The 21,847-nt window shown below is 41.2% G+C and overlaps 1 pseudogene and 1 gene segment (V, D, J or C); both read right to left on the reverse strand.

The window, feature by feature from the left end:
• Window positions 1–21,847, reverse strand: part of LOC103877257 — an 856,781-nt gene that overhangs the window by 451,044 nt on the left and 383,890 nt on the right.
• LOC116270352 lies at window positions 15,061–19,960 on the reverse strand (annotated as a pseudogene). Its single transcript, XR_004178400.1, has 2 exons — window positions 17,856–19,960; window positions 15,061–17,695 (listed from the first exon to the last, which is right to left on the reverse strand). The product of XR_004178400.1 is annotated as an immunoglobulin kappa variable 3D-7-like (transcript).

The following is a 21,847-nucleotide window of genomic DNA, read 5'->3' on the forward strand; positions in this document are numbered from 1 at the left end:
GTTTTTGTCATTGCCATTGGGACAGTTCTCATTCATGCAATCAAAAAAGTATGGTGCATCAAAATACTAGTCCACCAATTTTTAAAAATTGTGGTCATGACATTTGCCAGAGGCAATTAAGTTAAACAGGGACCTCCAGTTTCCTCCCATGTCCTGACTTCGTGGGCCAATGCTGGGGTACTTTTGATGTACACCGTAGTATTATGAATGCTGGTGTAATTCACCCTTGGTAGAATGAAAGGGAATCTCTAGTTAATGACAGAATGAGGTCAAGAATAGGAGATTCACTATTTTGAAAGATTACCCTTGGTGACATAAAATAAGCTAACAAAAATGTTATGCTTCTAGGCCTTTGCTGTCTCATCCTTGCCAAAATGCAGCCTGACAGGTTAGTGCATCATCTCTCACCCATCCCAGGGTCTCAGGTGTCCCCTACCGATCTACAAGGGTTAAACTGTGTTGGTGTAGGAACCCGGTCTGGCTGTCCTTGCTCTGTGAACAATCCATTGCCTTTGTCACTTGACCCAGACATTTCAGTCCTGATTGTCCACTCCAGGAAGGGAGATTATGCCATGTAAAAACTTGACGTATTTCATGATATCACCAACACTAAAGGAAGGATAAGATGTCCCTGGCACCAGAAAAGGGTCCCTAGCTTCCTCATATTTCTTAGTCTTGTTATCCATCATTGTGGGATCTTGTATAAAGGAAACACCCAGAGGAAACATAATCCTCATACTAGAGTTAGGGAGCCTGTCTGGAGTGTTGTAAGGGCTGTTGTAAGTGTTGTAAGTGTTGTAGCAAAGTACCCGAGGGCATACATTTTAAAGGAAAAAATGGTTAGGAACACTGAAATGGCTTTCACAAGTCCAGACTAATAAAGTGTCTACCTGGTGTACCTTCACTTCCACCCATCTCTGTGTTTCTCAACGTGTACTCTTTCCCTTTTTCTGGAGTATGATCTTTAATGTCCATATTTCTCTAGTCAGATGGGGTACCACCCCATTAACAGACTTTCTAGATGTCCTTTCTAGATGTTGCTGGGTGAGTCCACTGATCTAGCATTCACTAGATTCATTGGCCTATGGATGAAGGGTGCATGGAAAGTTCATCGTGTTCCATGAGAGTGTGCCTATTGTCAGATTGCTTGGACAGAGAAAGATGCTCCTTTGTGAGTGAGAAGTCTCATGGGGTATCCAAGAATACGACATAAATTGCTCTCAAGGGTTAACTAGGTAGTCCCAGCATCCGATTGAGCATCATATCTCTTTTCCCTGCAGGTGGAAAGCTATGGCCATTGTCCTTTCCTCCACACTGAGGATTCTTTAACAGTCCAGTCTCTCAGTTGCCATTTTCCTGAACAGATAGTGAGGCTGTCAGCAATGGCCCACGATTTAGTGGAAATGTGGCATATACACTTCCACTAAATGTACATGCCACATTGTACATGTGGCATGTACAATGTGGGACAGCCTGCATGGCTGCATACACGTACATGCCACATGTATGCAGGCTGTGCATACATGTACATGCCACATGTATGCAGGTTGTGGGACAGCCTGCATAGCCTGCATGGCCATTGCCACTGAATGTAGTTTGGACCACTAGGTAGAAAGCCCATGTTAAGTTTCAGTTAAAAAACTGGCCATCCACTGGCTGAATGGTGGCCACACCTAGTGGACCTGTCAGTTTGTGTTTTGCCTCGCCATCAGTGACTCCTGCCATATGGAAATCTCTGAATCTTGGGCTCCACATGGGCAAATGAAGAGCCAAATTATCACCTACAAGTCATTTGGTCCCTTCTAGCAAACTCCCCATTTGTTCATGGAGCCACAGATCCTGTGGGGTCCCGACTAAACCTGATCAAGAATGTGCCATTTCCATGTGATAACATGGTGGCTGTGTTCAGATTGTTCACTTTTACTAATGGTGTTTGTAAGTATCCAAGTGAGAATGGACAGCTAAGGGAGCAGTGTCACAGTCACATGGTGCTGAAGCCTTAACATATTCAGTCTCCATCAGTGCCTAAGAGCAAGCAAGGAGTTGCCATTCAATAGAAGCACATTTGTTGGCTGCTTCAGGCAACTTGTGTGACCTAAAATTGAGAGGCTGGTGCACTCAGTGACAATTTTCTGTGGCCATACCCTCCACTGAGTATGCAGAAAGGTTGTGGATACCTGGACTTCCATTGGGTTAGCAGTCTGTAAACATCTTAAGTAAGTGACTGGGCCAGGCCTTGTTGAACAGATTCCAAGGCTACTGTTGCAAAATGCCTCTTTCAAAGTTGGCAATTTTGTTCATGATTTTGACTAAGGGAACCAAAAGAACACCCAGGTGAGGTTTATGCCATCTCCCATTAGCAAAGGGGCCTACCAGCCGTTGAGTCTCCTTTTATTCAGTGTGTGTCACAGCGATCAATGTTTCCAGCTGCTCAGTTGGCATAATAATTAACTATGAGTACACAGCTGACTTTCAAGATACATATATTCCTTGATGGAAGTAACAGCATCATACATGATTAGTGTGTCAGAACCTTCACCATGTCTGATAGGATACCAATTCAATTACCTAAGGTTTGTGTGTCAGTTTTGCTTGACTGAAAATACTTTTTCTCCTTTCTATAGAGACAGCTGCACCTGTGCAGGTGATAAGATCATGAACTGCACACTTTGCCTTACTTTCTTTGTTGTAGATAAGTTGCCTGATTCAAAGCCATATTATGGAAGAATTTTTTAACTGTGATGAAAGCACTTGGAAAGTCCTCAAATAATATTTCATGTACAAATATAACTAACTAACAAGAAAGACAAATGCATATACAGGAAAACAACCGCTGCTCTCCTCATGTTGGATGAGGCCTGCTAAAAACACCTGACACCAGCTGTTAGTCTGATCCTTGATATCTGGTACAATCTTGGGTTATTCTTCTTGGAAAGGCGGATGCTCAGAAGTGCCGGTATCCCCGTGAGTCCCAGTTAACTGAAATTCATCTTGTTGAGCCCATGCATGGATAGTCATGACATCAGTTCATGAGACTCCTGGGAAAGCTGGGAAAGGTAACTGAATGAAGTCCATGTTTTGAATTATTTTAATTATTTTGAGCTCTTTCTTCTAATGGCCTTTAGATAAGTATTCACTTAGAAAGCATTTATTTTTTCTAATGGTCCTTTTTTGGAAGGTCCAGTCATATCTCCTCCAGAATGACTTTGTGTCCAATCCTTCAGATGTGTTTCTTCTAAGGGCTGATGATCTGTGAAAACCACTAGTCAATATTGTGATATTGTTTGCAATATCCAGAGGAGGGAGAGGACAATAGTACTCCCAATATCGTGGGAGATGTCCACTCCTCCTAGTGTTATTGTTTGTAATATCCAGGGTGAAACAGGATGACATTACTACCAAGATCGCAGGGGGTTTACACCTCCCCGCCTTGTGAGATTCTTCCGAATATCTGGGGAAGGGACTATATTATTCCCTGTATATCGTAGGGGTTATACACCCCCCTTGTGATATTATTCATAATATCCAGGGGGTGAGATGACGATATTACTCCCAATATTGTGGGGGATGTACACCTCTTATTTTGATATTGTTCATAATATCCAGGGGCGGAGAAGACGCCGTTACCCCCAATATCGCGGGGAGTGCACAACACCCTTATGATGTTGCTCATAATATCCAGGGAGAGAGGACGATATTTTTCCCAATATCATAGTGAGTGTACACCCCCCAGTTGTGATATCGTTCGTAATATCCAGGAGGGGAGAGTACAACACCCTTATGATGTTGCTCATAATATCCAGGGGAGAGGACGATATTACTCCTAATATCGCCCAGGCTGTGGACGCCCCCATGTTCATTATAGCCATGGGGGAAGGGGAGATTATATTACTTCCAAAATCGTAAACACGTTGTGTGTACATCCCCCTGTGATATTGTTTGTAATATTCTGTGGGGGGTGAGGAAGATATTATTTTCAATATCGTGAACGCTTTGTATGTACACCCCCTGTGATATTGTTCCTAATATCTGGGGTACAGAGGTGATGTATTGCTTTCAATATCGTAAACAACTTGTGTGTACACTCCCCTGTGATATTGTCTGTAATATCCATGGCGGGAGAGGATGATATTACTACCAATATCACAGTGGCTTTCCACAACCCTGTAATAGTGTTCGTAATATCCAGGGCTTAAGAGGATGATATTGCTCCCAGTATCGCGGGGGGCGTACACGCCTCTGTGATATTGTTCATAACATCTAGGGGGAGACAGGAGGAAATTGCTCCCAACATCATGGGGCGTTCACAGCCCCCTGTGACATTGTTCACAATGTCCAGCGGGGAACAGGATGACATTACTCCCAATGTCGGGCGGGATGTTCACCCCTCTGTAATAGTTTTCTTAATATTTAGAGGGGAGAGGATGAGATTAATCATAATACTGCGGGGGGTGTACACCCTTCCGTGATATTGTTTGTAGCATCCAGGGATGGTTGGAGATGATACTAGCTTCAATATCGTAAACACCTTTTTTGTACACCCCCTTGTGATGATGTTCCTAATATCCAGGGGGAAAGGATGATATTACTCCCAAAATCGCGGGGAGTGTACACGCCCCTGTGACATTTTTCATAATATCCAGGGGGGGAGAGGATGATATTACTCCCCATACCGCGGGGATGTACACACCCCTGTGATATGGTTCCTAATATCCAGGGGAAGAGGGGATGATATTACTCCCAATATCTCGGGAGGTGTATACCTCCCTGTGATATTGTTCCTTATATCCATGGTGGGGATTGGAGATGACATTACTTTCAATAACATAAACATCCTGTCTGAACATCCCCCTTTGATATGGTTCGTAATATCCAGGGGAGTAGAGGATGATATTACTCCCAGTATCGTGGGGTATTTACACCTCCCCGTGATATTGTTAGTAATATTCAGGGAAAGAGAGGATGATATTACTCCCAACATCGCAGGGGATTTACACTTCCCTGTGGTATTGTTGGTAATATCCAGGGGTGAGAGGATGATATTACTCTCAGTATTGCGGTGGGGGATACACCCCCTGTGATATTGTTTGTAATATTCAGAAGGGGAGAAAATGATATTACCTCTAATATCATGGAGGGGGGGTGTTGTACACTCCCCTGTGATATTGTTTGTAATATCCTGGGAGGGAGAGGGTGGTATTACTTCCAATATCGCTGGGGCTTTACACACCCCTGTGATTTTGTTCATAATATCCAGGGGTGAGAGGATGATATTATGCCCAATATCACGGGGAGTATACACTCCTGTGTGATATTGTTCATAATATCCGGGGGCGGGGGGGAAAGGATGATATTACTCACAATATCGTTCCATGTGTACACCACCATGTGATATTTTTTGTAATATCCGGAGTTGTAGAGGATGACATTACTCTCAATATTGCAGGTGCTATAAATCCCCCTGTGATATTGTTCGTAATATCCAGGAGGGAGAGGATGATACTACTTCCAATATTGCTGTTGGTGTACACTCCCCCTGATATTGTTTGTAAAATCCAGGGGAAGAGAGGTTGATATTACTCCCAATATCGCAAGGGGTGTATAGCCTTCTGTGATACTGTTCGTAATATCCAGGAGTGATTGGAGACGACATTACTTTCAATATCATAAACTTTTTGTGTATACATGCCCCTGTCCTATTGTTTGTAATGTCCAGGAGGGGAGAGTACAATATTACTCCCAATACTGTGTGTGTAGGGGGGTGTACAACCTCTCGTGATCCTTTTTGTAATATCTGGGAGGGAGAGGATAATCTTACTCCCAGTATTGCAGGCAGTGTACTCCCCGCTGTGATATTGTTCGTAATACACAGGGCTGTCAGGATGATAATATTCCCAATATCTCGGCATTGTACCCTGCCCTGGCATGATGTTGCTTGTAATACCCAGGCAGGGAGAGGATGATATAACTCCCAATATCACGTACAGTGTAACCCTTCTGTGATATTGTTTGTAATACCTTGTGGTGGAGAGGATGATAATATTCTCCTTATCGTAGGTGATTTACTCCTCTTTTGTGATATTGGTCGTAGTACCCTGTGGTAGAGAGGATGATATTACTCCCAATATCACCACCCACGTGACATTGTTCATAATACTCAGGGCAAGTCTTTCCCTTGTTTGTCTTATGATAGGGAATAAGTCTGTTGAGGTCTGATGGTTTTATGAAGAGGAATTCTGCACAAGCTCTCTCTCTTTGCCTTCTGCCATCCACATAAGTTGTATCTTGCTACTTTTTGCCTTCTGCCATGGCTGTGAGGCCTCCCCAGCCATGTGGAAGTGTAGCTTAATTAAACATCTTTTTTTTGTAAATTGCCCACTATTGGATATGTCTTTATGAGCAGCATGAAAATGGACTAATACAGTCAATTGGTACCAGGAGAGTGGGGTGCTATTGAAAAGATACCCAAAAATATGGAAATGACTTTGGAGCTGGGTAACAGACAGAGGTGGGAACAGTTTGGAGGACTCACAAGAAGACAGGAAAATGTGGGAAACTTTGAAACTCCCTAAAGACTTGTTGAATGGCTTTGACCAAAATGCTGATAATGATATGGACAATGAAATCCAGGCTGAGGTTGTCTCAGATGAAGATATGTTGGAAGCTGGAGCAAAGGTTATTCTTGTTATGTTTTAGCAAAGAGATTGGTGGCATTTTGCCCCTACCCTAGAGATCTGTGGAACTTTGAATTTGAGAAAGATGATTTTGGGTATCTGGTGGGAGAAAGTTCTAAGCAGCAAAGCATTCAAGAAATGACTCAGGTGCTTTTAAAGGCATTCAGTTACATAAGGGAAGCAGACCATAAATGTCCAGACAATTTGCAGCCTGACAATGTGATAGAAAAGACAATCCCCTTTTCTGAGGAGAAATTCAAGCAAGTTCAGAAATTCAGAAATTTAAATAAGTAATGAGGAGCCTAGTGTTGTGAATCCCCAAGACAATGGGGGAAATGTCTCCAGGGCATGTCAGAGGACTTCCTGGCTGTCCCTCCCATCACAGACCCAGAGGTCTAGGAAGAGAAATAGATTTTGTGGACCAGGCCCAGTGCTGTCACGCTGTGTGCAGCCTAAGGACTTGTTGGCCTGTGTCCCAGCTCTTCCAGCCATGGCTGAAAGGGGCCAATGTAGAGCTCAGGCTGTGGCTTCAGAGGCCCCAAGCCTTGGCAGCTTCCACGTGGTATTGAGCCTGCAAGCACATAGAAGTCAAGAATTGGAGTTGGGAAACCTTTGCCTAGATTTCAGAGGTTGTGTGGAAACACCTGGATGCCCAGGCAAGAAGTTTGCTGCAGGGGAGGGGTGCTCATGGAGACCCTCTGCTAGGCCAGTGCAGAAGGGAAATGTGGGGTTGGAGCCCCCACACTGAGCCCCTACTGGGGCACTGCTTAGTGGAACTGTGAGAAGAGGGGCACTGTCCTCCAGATCCCAGAATGGTAGATTCACTAGCAGCTCACACTGTTCACCTGGAAAAGTCACAGACACTCAATGTCAGCCCTTGCAAGCAGTCAGGTGGGGGGCTGTACTCTGCAAAGCCACAGGGACAGAGTTAGTCAAGACCGTGGAAACCCAACTCTTGCATCAGTGTGACCTGAATATGAGACATGGAGTCAAAGGAGATCATTTTGGAACTTTAGATTTAACTGCCCTCCTGGAATTCAGACTTGCCTGGGGTCTGTAGCCCCTTAGTTTTGGCCAAGTTCTCCCATTTGGAATGGCTGTATTTACCCAATGCCTCTATCCCTAGTTGGGCCTAGGAAGTAACTATCATGATTTTGGTTTTACAGGCTCATAGGTGGAAGGGACTTTCCTTTTCTCAGATAAGACTTTGGACTGTGGGCTTTTGAGTTAATGTTGAGATGAGTTGAGACTGTGGGGGACATCTGGAAAGGCATGATTGGTTTTGAAATGTGAGGACATGATATTTGTGAGGGGCCAGGGGTGGAAAGATATGGTTTGGGTGTGTCCCCACCCAAATCTCATCTTGAATTCTCACAGGTTGTGGGAGGTACCGGGTGGTTGGTAATTGAATCATGGGGGCAGGTCTTCTCCATGGTGTTCTCATGATAGTGAATAAGTCTCATGAGATCTGATGGTCTTATAAAGAGGAGTTACCCTGCACAAGTTCTCTCTCTTTGCCTGCTGCCATCCACGTAAGATGTGACTTGCTCCTCCTTCTGCCATGGTTGTGAAGCCCTCCAGCCATACGGAACTGTAAGACCTTTAAACCTCTTTTTTTTGGTGAATTTCCCAGTCTCAGGTATGTCTTAATCAGCAGGGTGAAAACGGACTAATACAGAATTCAGACAGATTTAGAATTTTAATTGCTTCTTGATGGATTTACACATTTATAATTATAGAATGTCCATTTTTATCTCTTGCATTGAAGTCACGACCTATTTTCTTTTGCTCAATTGTGCATGATATGTACTTTTCATTCTTTCATTTACAAAGTCATTCTATATTCTTCCTATAGTGTGTATCTGATAATTTTGTGATTTACTTGGAAAATTTGTTTATTTATGATGCAATTATTTTAAAGTTAGGGTTAAACCTACCATCTTTTCCCTCCGATTTTCTTGACTCATGCTTTCATTTGAATTAGTCAGTTTAGTTACAGATTTTTTCTTATATTAACTTGCTAAATATGCAAGATTATTATACACCACACATCCTCAACTTATTACTCTCTAATACACATATAGTGTATTATAATTTCTCTTTCAAATTATTTCTAGGTAAATCATGGAAGCAGAATCAACCCTTGGAAGCTCATCTATGTCCTACTGTGTTGACCTGGAATGTGTGATACAACCTAAGGTAACTTTGAGTCACTAATGACCTAGAACTCTGTATGGTGCAGTACTTCCTCTGCAGCTTGCAGTGGCATCAGGGCCCCACCTTGAACACCAGGCAGGAATCTCTCAACTCTGTGATTCTTCCTAGGAAATACATAAGAACTTCCATCTGGGTTCATATCTCAAACACAACCCACCAGTCTCTCACATACTGCCCTCTGCTCAAAGTCTTTAGATGGTTATTTTTTCATTGGGTAAAAAGTTGGCTTATATTTTGTCTTGCAATGATCCAAATTCTGTTTAAGATGCCATATATATGTTCCTTTATTCTCTCAGACTTGGTCCTTATTGTTGAAACCCAGCTTTGGAGTTCAGAAAACTACTTTTTTGCTTCAATATGCTGTTGTTGAGACTGTGCAAAGACTTTTGGCACTAGGTCTTTATTTTTGCATACATTTGCTGCAACATATCTAGTAATTAAAAAATCTAGACTGTGAAGAATTTTATTTGGGTACTCCCTGAAAAAAGTAGGATAAAGTACAGTGACTGCTGCTGTCCTGGTCAGGGGTCTGCCTTACAAAAAGTCATGGGGGGAGGTGGAGAAGGGGAGAGAAACTGTTTTAATAACACTAAACCTTATCAATATGTATGTATTCTAGTAACTGCTAAACCAAATCAAAAGAATGTATTAGTTTTGTGTTGCCAGCAATCAGTCTCAATTAGGTGCCTGTTATGCAGAATGAATTTACTTGATTTATGAATGTAGGGAAGGAAGAGAGAATTAGAATGAGCTCTCATTGAGCTTTCTCTTCTCTCGTGTCTCATTGCTCAAAGGGCACAAGTACCTCCTCCATTTTACAGACTCTGTTATGCAAAGGCTGCTGCAGCTGATGGGAACTTAAAATGTGGTGCCTGAGGTGTAGCTGAGAAATTTATGGTCAAGAGCCCTCAGCTGCACCAAATCCTCTGAGTTCTCCAACATCTTCCTCTTTAGGCATCTAAGAGAATCCTCAGTGCCTTCTCTCCACAGAAACAACACATCTGGGCAGCTGGGCCACAGCAAGCAGGGAGGTTTGTGTTCAGGACTGTACCATTGTGGGAGAATAATGTGTACTTTGCTGGCAGCAATAGACCTCAACATCCTCTGCATCCATCCTCCTGATTTTAAGCCTGAAATTTATCACTGACTCACTGCCACTGAACCTTTCTGGGACTCCAGGTTCCCTGTTGGAAACCACATAAATCGGGAGCCGTGAAGGCTGGCCTGACTTCTGTAGGGCCCAATTCAAATAGGTGTATCCATTACTGTAAAGGGGGCTGTGACTAGGCCTGCAAGAGATGGAGGCCGGCTCTTCAGGGGTGACGGGCAGGGAGAGTGGAGGCTGGGTCATCACAGCAGCTCCATTGGATCCTGAAATAATGAGAGAGAAGTGCAAGGTTATGTACAAATATTGTGAGTTGTTTTAATAATTTTCTGTCTGTTCTTTACGTTTTAGTCAATTATTTTTTGTGGGTGATTTTGGTTAATACTCCCAAAACATACAGGTTTAAAAAGAACCAAGATTTGCAAATAACAAAGGGGCCCCTAGGAATCACCTACCCCATACCCCTCTTTCTGTGTCACAGCTTTCACTAAAGTACATGTCCTTGCTCATTCTGGAATCTTCCTCATTCTCACAGATCTAGACATCACATGCCCCATCCTGGAGGACAAGACACAGGTAGCACGAGGACAGGAAACACATGAGAGGTGGCAGGGCCCTGGCCAGGCGCGGTGGCTCAAGCCTGTAATCCCAGCACTTTGGGAGGCCGAGATGGGCGGATCACGAGGTCAGGAGATCGAGACCATCCTGGCTAACGTGGTGAAACCCTGTCTCTACTAAAAAAATACAAAAAAACTAGCCGGGTGAGGTGGCGGGTGCCTGTAGTCCCAGCTACTCCGGAGGCTGAGGCAGGAGAATGGCTTAAACCCGGGAGGCGGAGCTTGCAGTGAGCTGAGATCTGGCCACTGCACTCCAGCCTGGCCGACCGAGCCAGACTCCGTCTCAAAAAAAAAAAAAAAAAAAAAAAAAAAAGAGATGGCAGGGCCCACAGAGCTCATGCCCTGACCCCATTGTCCTCCCTCATCTCCCTTTTGCCCTTACCATGGACCCAGAGTATTAGCCCCAGGAGCTGAGCAGGGGGCCTTATTGTGGGAAGGTGAACTGAGGAGTCCCAGTCAGTGAAGGCAAGATTAGATCTGAGCTTTTATCTCAGACTCACAAGGGAAGGTACTCCCTAGGGGACAGTGTGCAAATCCCCTGGTGGGTGCAGTGGGGTGGAAAGAGCCAAGGAGAAGGTAGGGGGCCTCTCTTGTGAACAAAATGACATAAATATATTTTATATTTTTATGGAAATTAAGAGAGGTAAAATCTGTGTTGCCTGAGTGGCAGAAGGGACGTATTTGGATTTTTCCTGCTCTTTTCTCTACCGGATTTCTAGTTCTTTAGGACTTTCTCAGGCATGTTTCACACTTCTCTTTAGTAAGGTTGAGCTTTCATAAATATTTGGTGATTCTTATTTTTGGTTCACGTTTATTTAAAAGAGCCTAGGTTTGCTTTATTTTATTGAATTTAAGGTAAAACACACAGTGTAAAGGGTTCAAATCTTAAGGGTACAAATGAGTGTCAAGATCCAAATCATTTCATGTCATGATCCATATCAAAACATGGAAGGTTTCCAATTCTCTCACTGCCTTCTTTATGTAGGTTCCCAGTCAGCAACTGAGCCTCAAAACACAATCAATGTAACTGATATCGTGACTTTTGTTATAATTGTTTTTTTTTTCCAGGACTTAATCTTTATATCAGGTAAACATTATTTGTAGCTTCCTTCTTATTTCTTTCATTTTAAGGGCTTGCTTCCTTCTCTTCAATTTGAATTGCTCTCTGCTGTCATTCCCTGTTATTCTGAAGAATTTTCTCTTGAATTTTCCACAAGGCATGTATACTATTAATGAATTAGTCTTTGTGTATGAAGGAACATTTCTACCTTGCCTTTATGTTTAAATGATTGTTTTGCTGCATATAGAGTTTGTGGCTGACTTTTCTCCCCCAGCATTTAAATATATCATTCCACTGTCTTCCCACCTCCATTAGTAATTATGAAAATTTAGCCAATTGCTTTATTATTGCTTCCTAGTATAGAGTAAGTTGGTATTTTAGTGATGCCTTCCAAATTCTCTGTGTCTTTGTCTTTCAACATTGGTACTATAATGTGTATAGTTGTGAATTGCATTGTGCTTATCCTAAAAGGGTTTCACTGAGCTACTTTCAGATATAGATTAATGTGTTTCATCACTGTGAAAAATGTGTTTCATTATTTCTCCATTTTTTTCTTTTTCAGTTTTTATTTTAGAATCAGAGCATATATGTACAGATATGTTACAAAATTATTTTGCATGATGCTAAGGTTTGGGGTATGACTGAAATTATTAACCAGGTAGTGAACATTGTACCCATAGGTAGTTTTTCAGCCCCTGCCCTTTCTCCCTTTGTGTTCCCTCTAGTAGTCCCCAATGTCTATTGTGACCATCAACTGTGGATTTGATAAAGAAACTGTGGTATATATGCACCATGGGATGCTATGCAGCCCCAAATAAGAACAAAATCATGCCCTTGCAGAAACTTGGATGCAACTGTAGGCCATTTTCCTAAGTGAGCAGAAGCAGAAACAAAAAATAAAAAATCATATGTTCTCACTTACCAGTGGGAGTTAAACATGGAGTACTCATGGGCATAAGGATAAAACACATGTTTAGCTTCTTCTATCTTCTCCTTTGTGATTCCTAATACAAATGTGTTGGTATTCTACACATGGACTTATAATGTCTGAGAGTTTATTCATTCTTCTTTATAATTTTTTCCTTCTTTATATGAGATCATTTCTATTGACTAATTTTTCAGTTCACTGATTCTCGTGTCATGTTAAATTGCTGTTGAGTCTATCTAATACATTTTTCCATTGAGTTGTTGTACTTTTCATTTCTAAATTTCCCAGTAGGTCTGTTTTTATAGTTTAGTCTCTGTTTGAGAGCCTCTATTTGTTGAATCGTTGTCTTTACAAATTCCTTTTTAAGTCTTTTATTATAGGTTAAAATAATTCTTTGAACATATATTTGATAAGGGTGGAGCACATAGACACCATGGAAATGGAACATAAGGCAGGGAGCTCAGAATTAGATTAGGTGAATTTGGAGTCTCTGACTGTATGATGCTCTTGTGGGTTTTAATTATTTCCCATATTTTATGTTTTTCATATTACAAATAGCTTTTATTTTTAAGATAGTAACTATGTATAGAAATTCAACTTATTATTCCCTGGAAATTTCTAACAGAAAATTTGATGAAAATGTGGTTTTTTTTAGGTCCCCACAGCAGCCTCTGCCTGGGACCTGACTTTGTCTCTGAGCCAGTGGAATCTGTGATAAGGTTTTGAGTTGGGCAGTGAAATCACGTCAGGGCAGGCTGTGCTCTGGGTGCTGTGGAGGACAGGAGGACACTCCTTCAGGGTCAGTGATGCTGAGAGTTCGAGGGGAGACTCAGCATGGAGCTGCCTGTGAGTTGTCCCAGTAATCCTGTCTGGACAGCAATCATCTCACAAGTGTACTCAGATGCCAGTGGATGGCCCAAATGTGGGCTCAGGTTGGAGAAGGACAAAGCTACAGGGATGAATATATAAGACTCATTTGATACTGTGAAATGTCAGTATAACCTTAATGAATTATATGGGAAGATAAAGGAGTCACAGGGTTGTGATTTTTTATTTGATATAAAAATATATCCCCTCTACTCATTTTTTCCCTCCAGGATGTACTTACCGATACACATTTAACAAAAGTCACTGTTTTTAATTGTCGTTTTAGTAACTGACAGTCTGTATGCAGAGTTCCTAAGTAACTGGGAAGCCAGACTATCATTCTTATGGGTGAAGCCAGGAAGTAACTGTGGATGTGAACAAATGTGAGTTTCATGTACACGTCTCCAGATCCACGGGCCACTGATCTGGGGAGAACCCGCAGTCATTTCACTTTCCTATGCCCAGATGAGAGGACACCTTGATTTGTGTTCATCTGATGAACTCTAAACACTGGACCATATTCTGAAGGTGTAGTTCACCCTTCTTTTCTGTGCTAGAGAGACTCTCTCACTGACACATATTGTATCCTCTGCATAGGACAGTCTGTGATACATACAACTTGTTGTCTGATAAATACTAATCAATCATGTCATTTATGAGTCTTCCATAGGTGTTACCTGACCTATGGCTATGGGGTGTTCCAAAAGAATGGGCCAGAGGTAGAGCTGTCAAACTGTAGCTGGATAAAAAGTGTAAATGTCAAGAAAGGGTAATGAAGTGGTGATAACAATAGTAATATTCCAAATTAGTCTGGGCTCTTGGCTGTGATTACTGGTTAGTGTGAAAGAGTCTAGGTTTAGTTTTTATTAGTTTTATTTCAATTGATAAAGTAGCCAAAGTGCGTAAATCTTGAATGTGCAACTGAATAAAATTATGTGTAATTCATTGTCCCAGTGGAATGATAGAGTATTTCACATTCCCTTGTGCTTCTCTCATGGACAATTTGTCAGTTGTCACCCCTCCCACCCAGCGAAAGTAACTGTCTTTCTGACATCTACACAATCATTTAGGTTTTCCTGTCCTGAACTTCGTATAAATATCATTAAGTGTATTTTTATCTCTTTAGACTTATTGTTCCTTACAACTTTTGAGGCCATCATTTCTTCCAGAGGAGCCAAGATCCTGTCTCATGTCATTTCCTGTGCTTCTGAAGGATTTTCTCTCAAATGTCTTGCAAGACAAAGCTGCTGTGAATGAATGTATTTTGTTTATCAAATAACTTTTTGCTTTTTTCTTTAGATTTGAAGGGTATTTTCACTGGATATAGACTTCCTGTTTGTCTTCTTTTTTTTCCTTTCAGTATTTAAATATGACATTTCACTCCTTCTACCCTCTATTGGTCCTGATGAAAACTCAGCCAATGGCTATGTTGTTGTTTCTCTGGGTATAGTGTCCGCTTTCATTCTTGATGCAATGAAGATTTTCTTTGTCTGTCAACATTTTAATATAATGTGTTCACTTATTAATTTCTACTGATTATTTAAAAGGTTTTTATTAAATTTTTTCATCTGAGATTTTTTTTATTACTTTTGAAAAGTTGTTGTCATTATTTCTCCAAATATTTTTTCTGCCACTTTCTCTTTCTCTCCTCCTTTGTGACTCTCATTATACATTTGTTGGTATCCTTCACTCTGAGCTATAAATCTCTGAAGTGTTCTCTTTTTTTCCTAAATATTTTCTTTAGACTCAATAATTTCTTTTCCTCTATTTTCAAGTTAACTGATTGTTCTGCCATCTCAAATTGCTATTAGACCTAGCTAATAAATATTTATATTGGGTTATTGCAGTTTTCATTTCTAGAGTTCCTATTTGGTCATTTTTTATATTTTCCACATCTTTTCTGGAGGCCCTCCTTTCCGAATCTTCTTTTTTAAATAAAATGTTTTCTTTTTTATATCAATGATCATAGTTTTAAAAATAATTATTTGAACACCTGCATATTAACTGCTTTGTAGTCTTTGCTAAATCCAATAATTAGGGCAAGTTAGAATTAGCTTTCATTGACTATTTTCTGTTGCTTTATTTTTGTTCCTTTGATATTGTTCATACTTCTCTTTTTTTCCAGGAGTTGTTAAACTGAAAATTGTATGTTGTTGATAGCATATTATAGTACCTCTCTTAAGATTATGGGCTTTCTTATTTTAAACTTAATTTTTTAAAAATAGGGTCTTACTCTTTCAGCCATGCTGGAGCATGGTGGTGTGATCATAGCTTGCTGCAGCTTCAACCTCTTGGGGTCCAGCTGCTCTCCCGCTTCCTCCTCCTGAGTAGCTGGGACTATAGGGGCATGGCACTACTGTCTCCTATTTTTTTTAATTGTAAGATAAGTGTGTCACTATTTTGCCCACCCAACCTGGTCTCATTCTCCTGGCATCAAGTAATCCTTCTGCATCAGCTCCCCAAAGTACTGGGATTGCAGGCTTGAGCCAGCATGTTAGGCCTGGAATTTGTTTTCTCTGATCATATTTTAATTTTCTTCTTAGTTACTTGTCTGTACTTACTGATAGTGTCTGACTTATGACAGTTGGAATTGTAATTTTTGACTTTCAGATCATGTGAATGTGATATGCATTCAAGTAGAAACAGAACTTCTAGTATTCATACAACTATTTTCTCTTTCAGTACAGTATTTGATAAATTACATGAGGTATTCAACAGTTTATTGTAAGATAAGCTTTGTGTAAGATAACGTTGACCAACAATAAGCTAATGTAAGTGTTCTGTGCACATTTAGGATGGGATAGGCTGAGCTATAATGTTCAGTGGATTAGATGTATTAAATGTATTTTCATGCATGATATTGAAAAATCTGTATCTCACGTGGTGTTTGACCACAGATATCTCTGCTTCTTTTTATTCTTAATATTAATCCTTGGTTTGAATTTATAGGAACTGCACATGTGTCTGCACAGCGAAGTGGTCACCAATGATTTGAGATGTTTTGCTCAAATATCTGGAGGTTATAAATCTATCTTCTGTCAACCCATCTGTGTGTAGTTTAAAAAGCAAACTGCATACAAAATGCAGCTAGTTCCTACCTCCCTCTGGTTTTACTTTGAACTGGAAACTCCTGGTTCTCATCCCTCGTATCTATAGCTTCTAGGTCACTAAGAATGTGTGTAGAGATTGTTTCAGCAATATGGGTCTATCTTATCCAGGAATCTGCTATTTACCGTCAGCAGATGTACTACTTGCCCCAAACAGGGCATCATCTTGGACTAGCAAAGCTATGGGCTTTTTCTGTTCATTTCCTATGGAGTTCTACATGTTTAACTGGAAACACTGAAGAATTTTTTTCCACTCTTTGGCTTTACTCAAGTCCACCCCCTTTGGCAGCAAGCTGCCAGTTTCATTTGCTATCCTCACATTGGTAAAACTCCAGTTCTGTAATTCACGTTGACTGAGCTGGGAATAGAAGGGTGCTGTCACAGGCAAAAGGCTACAGATTTTTTCTGTCCTTACTCAAAGCACTAGTGCTTTTGTTTTCTAAAAAGAATATGCATCCTTAATTATTTTATGCTTCGCCAATTTTCAGAGTGCTGAAATAGTTTTGATATTTCAGCTTTAAAAGTGTGTTTGTTTTTTATTTTTGCACAGAAGATTTATTAAACTCTTTGTGATGCCATAAACAGAGATGCCTTCTAAAATGCGTTTAAATGAACATAATAGCCAGGCTGAAATGGTATGATGCAATGGACTAACATAAGTAATTTTGGACTTGAGAACTTGAACTCCAAAATGTCCAAATAGACCAGAGATGCTAAAACTGAGTGGCCACCCCACTAACTGTCTGTAAAGGAAGCAGCTGGTGTAATCTAATAAACACTGATGGTCTTGTCAAGGTTTTTGTTTCATGTTGAATCACTGTGGGAGGCCAGTCATTGTACTTCTGACAGTAATAAACTCCAACATCTTCAGGATCCAGGCTGCTGATGGTGAGAGTGAAGTCTGTCCCAGACCCACTGCCACTGAACCTGTCTGGGATGCCAGTGGCCCTGCTGGATGCATAATAGACGAGGAGCCTGGGAGCCTGCCCAGGTTTCTGCTGGTACCAGGCTAACCTGCTGCCAACACTCTGACTGGCCCTGCAGGAGAGGGTGGCTCTTTCTCCTGGAGACAAAGACAGGGTGGCTGGAGACTGCGTCATTACAGTTTCTCCCGTGGTATCTGAGATTGGAAAGAAAACAGAAATGCACTCATATAATCAAGATCAAATCCACTGTCTTTGAGTAGAGCCAAAATTGTTGATCTACATTGAATTTTAATATATTTCTATAGGTGTCAGGAGATTTCACTAATGTGCAAAATCACCCGATATTCCCCTCACCTGGGAGCCAGAGTAGCAGGAGGAAGAGAAGCTGTGCTGGGGCTTCCATGGTTCCCTCTGGGTCCTAACTGAGCAGTTCCTCCCCAGAGCTCTGACCCAGGCATTGATATGGGCTCTGGAAGGTAGGGCAGCTGGGAGGGACATGCAAAGCAGCTGGGTGGGAGCTGGGCTTCCAGCTGCAGGGACCACCTGCTTCTTCCTCTCTGCACGGAACATCCTGCGCCTCCCTGGTTGTCAGAGATCAGAAAAGTCTGTTGGTTCAGTCTGAGTGTAGAACTTCCCCCTTGTGCTCACAGAATTTCACTCCTGTGTCTTTCTTCTCCTCAATCACCTAAATCCACCCAGATGATGTTTGGCACAAGGCTGTTAAGAACAATGTAAGAGGCTTTTTTTTCATTTCTCTCTTCCTATCCTCAATATGCCCAGTCATCTTCCTAAGTGCATTATTGGATCTATTGAAATGGAGAGTCTGTTAAAACTTAATCTTCCAGATACACTTTTCATTTGCTTGTTAGTAATGATTTGTGAGGGTCTTGAAGCTTTCCATTAACCCAGACACATCCGTCTTTGAGTTAAAAGTCAAAAACTTCTGTTCACAGTCCCATGTCCTGGCAGGCCCTGACATAGATGCTCCGTGGCTTGCTGATTGCTTGAAATTGATCAAGTAACTTAACTTCCCTCTGTCTCAGTTTCCATATCTGTGTGACTGTGACAATAGTGGTACCTATCTTACAGTGCTGTAGACAGTTTATAGAAATAAGATAAAACCTTTACAATAGTATTCAGGACATTATGTATGTGACAATTAATTTTGTTTTTATTGATTAAATATTCAGCACTACAGTCATCATCATTATCATAAATATACTTACTTAGCACTGGAAAGAGTCTTCAGTCTAACTCAAGAATGTTTTATCCACAGCCAGATTTAATTCTAAGGCTTTTCCTTCACTAACTCTACACAACTCTTTAAATCCTAATCATTTGGTCTTAATCTGTGCTAAAGTACTCAGACCTTCAATCATTCTCACCCATCCCTGTCTAACTCATTACTTCTCATCATCCATTACCAAAATGTTACCCTATAAAAGGTTACCATGTACTGTTGCTGCCCTTCTTTCTTATGTAATCTTTATTCTACCTTGTTATCTTTTGTCTTATTCTTGCCTCAGGACAATAAGGATAAGCTACCATCATTACTTGTGGACTTGCTCCAATATAATTTTGTCAGGTTTGTTATCTTGAAAATGAAGACTATGTCTTGCAAAAGAAACATATTCATTGGGTCATTGTGTTATCAAGTAAAATATTTTATCTACTTATGATCCAATAATTAATTTAGATTGATGTGAACAGATTTTTTTTAAATGACAAATAGGAGAAGATAATATAAGAGGAAAATACAATAACAACAGAAAACACAAGCTATTGTAACTCTTGCTTCATGGATTGCTACATATATATTAGACATATGCTGGGTATATGTGTGCAATGGTGATCCAAAAACTGAATGGTAACTGGCTTAAGGAATGCCTGTATTACACTGGGTCTTGTCTGCTTTTCCAATTATGAACAGAAAGCTACAGTGCTATTTGTAAGAGTATGAAACCTAGCTACCTGAGATAGATGTAGAAGAGATTTACTGAGACAAAAGCCTTGGAAGTAGTAAATGTTTGTCCTATGATGTTACAGGTGTTGCTGTGGTTGTTGTTAGGAAATACAGTGGGACTGAAAGTAAGTAGAAGATTTACAAGCTTTGGTCTTCCTCATACTCATAACCCCCTCTACAGATGGACAGATATTGGTACAGGAATCTCTGACACCTCTAAGGAAGTCTTTCTTGCTCTTTCCAGAATCTTTCCTGACAAGTATTGTTTTGAGCCACAGATTAGGTGGAACTGGGTGTAGAAGAAAGGACTAGAGCAAGGGAAGAAGTTTTTCAATCCCAGGTAGTAGTTGTAGGCACAGGCAAATGGAATTTTTCATAGATTTATGCCACACTTGTATCACGTTGGGGAGAGAGGCATCAAACCAGGCTCATTCTTGAAAGAAACATTGCATTATTTTAAAGAGAAGGAACTATGAATTTCTCATCAAATAGATGTTTAAAATTCCAAGCTTCAAAGCTACATTTTTTTTTTTTTTTTTTTAATGACAGTATCTTGCCCTGTCGCCCAGGCTGTAGTGCAGTGGTACGATCTTAGTTCACTGTAACTTCCATCTCCCTGGTTCAAGCAATTCTTCGGCCTCAGCTTCCCTGCTTGAGAATCCCAAGCTACTTGCTGGGATAACAGGCATGTGCCACCACACTGGCGAATAACAGGAGGCAGTAAAGGGCCACAAAAGAATGTACACAAGAGACAACTTTTCTTCTTTTTTACAGAGTAAGTCAAAATGTAAAATAGTATTATAATGTATGGAATCATGTTTAAGACAACTTTCTTGGTTTTCTAATTTGTGCTGAACCCAAGCAGTGTTGTGATAGAAAATGAGTTCCTTTTTCTTTAAGCTGAATTTGAATTTGCTCCAATAACTTAATAGACACCCTAATGGCAAGTCCTCTGTGATGCTTGCCATTGTCCCTATTTCTAACAAGGATTTCTACTGGACACAGAAGTTTTTCTAAGTCCAACAAGAGGAAAAGTGACTGGGCCATCATTGTTCTCATCTCAGATTTCCACTTCCTGCATAGAAGGTGTACATATAGGTAGCAAGATGTTCTAAAAGTGGAGTGTAAGCATTTGTTAGTGAACAAAATATGACTAAAGCAGTATTTTTATTTTTTTTAAATTGTTATTTATTATTATCATTATTTGAGACAGACTGTCACTCTGTCACCGAGGCTGGAGTGCCATGGTGCAGTCTTGGCTCACTGCAATCTTCGCCTCCTGGGTTCCAGTGATTCTCGTGCCTCAGCCACCCAAGTAGCTGGGATTACAGGCATGTGCCACTACGTCCAGCTCATTTGTTTGTATTTTTAGTAGAGACAGGGTTTCACCCTATTGGCCAGGCTGGTCTTCCTCATCTCAAGTGATCCGTCCACCTTGGCCTCCAAAAGTGCTGTGATTACAGGCATGAGCCACCGCACTGGGCTTTAAGCAATATTTTTATTAAGTAAAATGTAGAAGAAAAAGTGTAAATAAAGTGACAATAAGAAAACAATTATGGAAAATGATAACTTTAGGGCAGAAAATAAGAAAAGGCAAACCAAACCAAGATTCCTGTAGGGTGAGCCTCCAATGCACAATCCAAGGAGGAATGTCAAGGCTGAAATCTCTGGAGCATCCAGGTAGAGGCCTAAAATACCAAATTCTGAAAACACAGAGTACCCAAGTATCAGCCTGTGAGTGTCCCCACACCAAATGCCAGGAAGCCCTGGAGTATCCAGGGACTGATCAGTGCAGGAAATCCTGGAGCTTCAGTGGGGTGGCCAACAGTGAGCCCCAAAGGCCTGGTTGGGGCCGCAGAACAATGTGACTCTGGCTTCTTAGAGTCAACAGAACAGGAGAATTCTTACATCCAAGTGTCCTGCCTTAAACAATTGCACAAACCTAATTAGCAGTGAGCCAAAGCCAAAACTGCAAACCAAACATATATATCAGGGCAGAAAATAGGATAAATGACTGATGGTTAAATAAAATGGCATTGGAGGAGAAATGACTAAGAGAAAGAGCAATGAGGATGTAGTCAGGTGTGCTATGGGGGACTTCAAATGGACTATCTAGCCAAAGGCCTTATTCCCTGGATCATCCGATATAGGGCAGGTGGGCAGAGGGGACCCTTACAGGTCTGCAGGAGCCAAAATGGTGACAAGCAGTCTCTAACATGGGGCCTGCATGAAGATCTCTCCAGGTCCCCAGCTTGGGTGGATTGGGCTCCCGTGGGGGAACTGGAGCACGGAGCGGCTGGCCTGCATGAAGCAGTGGCTCTGTGGCCACTTACCCATCCCCAGGGCTCCACCACCTGTCAGGAAAGATGATGGCTCTTAAAAC

This window comes from Papio anubis, chromosome 14 (genome assembly GCF_008728515.1).
Source record: "Papio anubis isolate 15944 chromosome 14, Panubis1.0, whole genome shotgun sequence".
Lineage (NCBI taxonomy): Eukaryota > Metazoa > Chordata > Mammalia > Primates > Cercopithecidae > Papio > Papio anubis.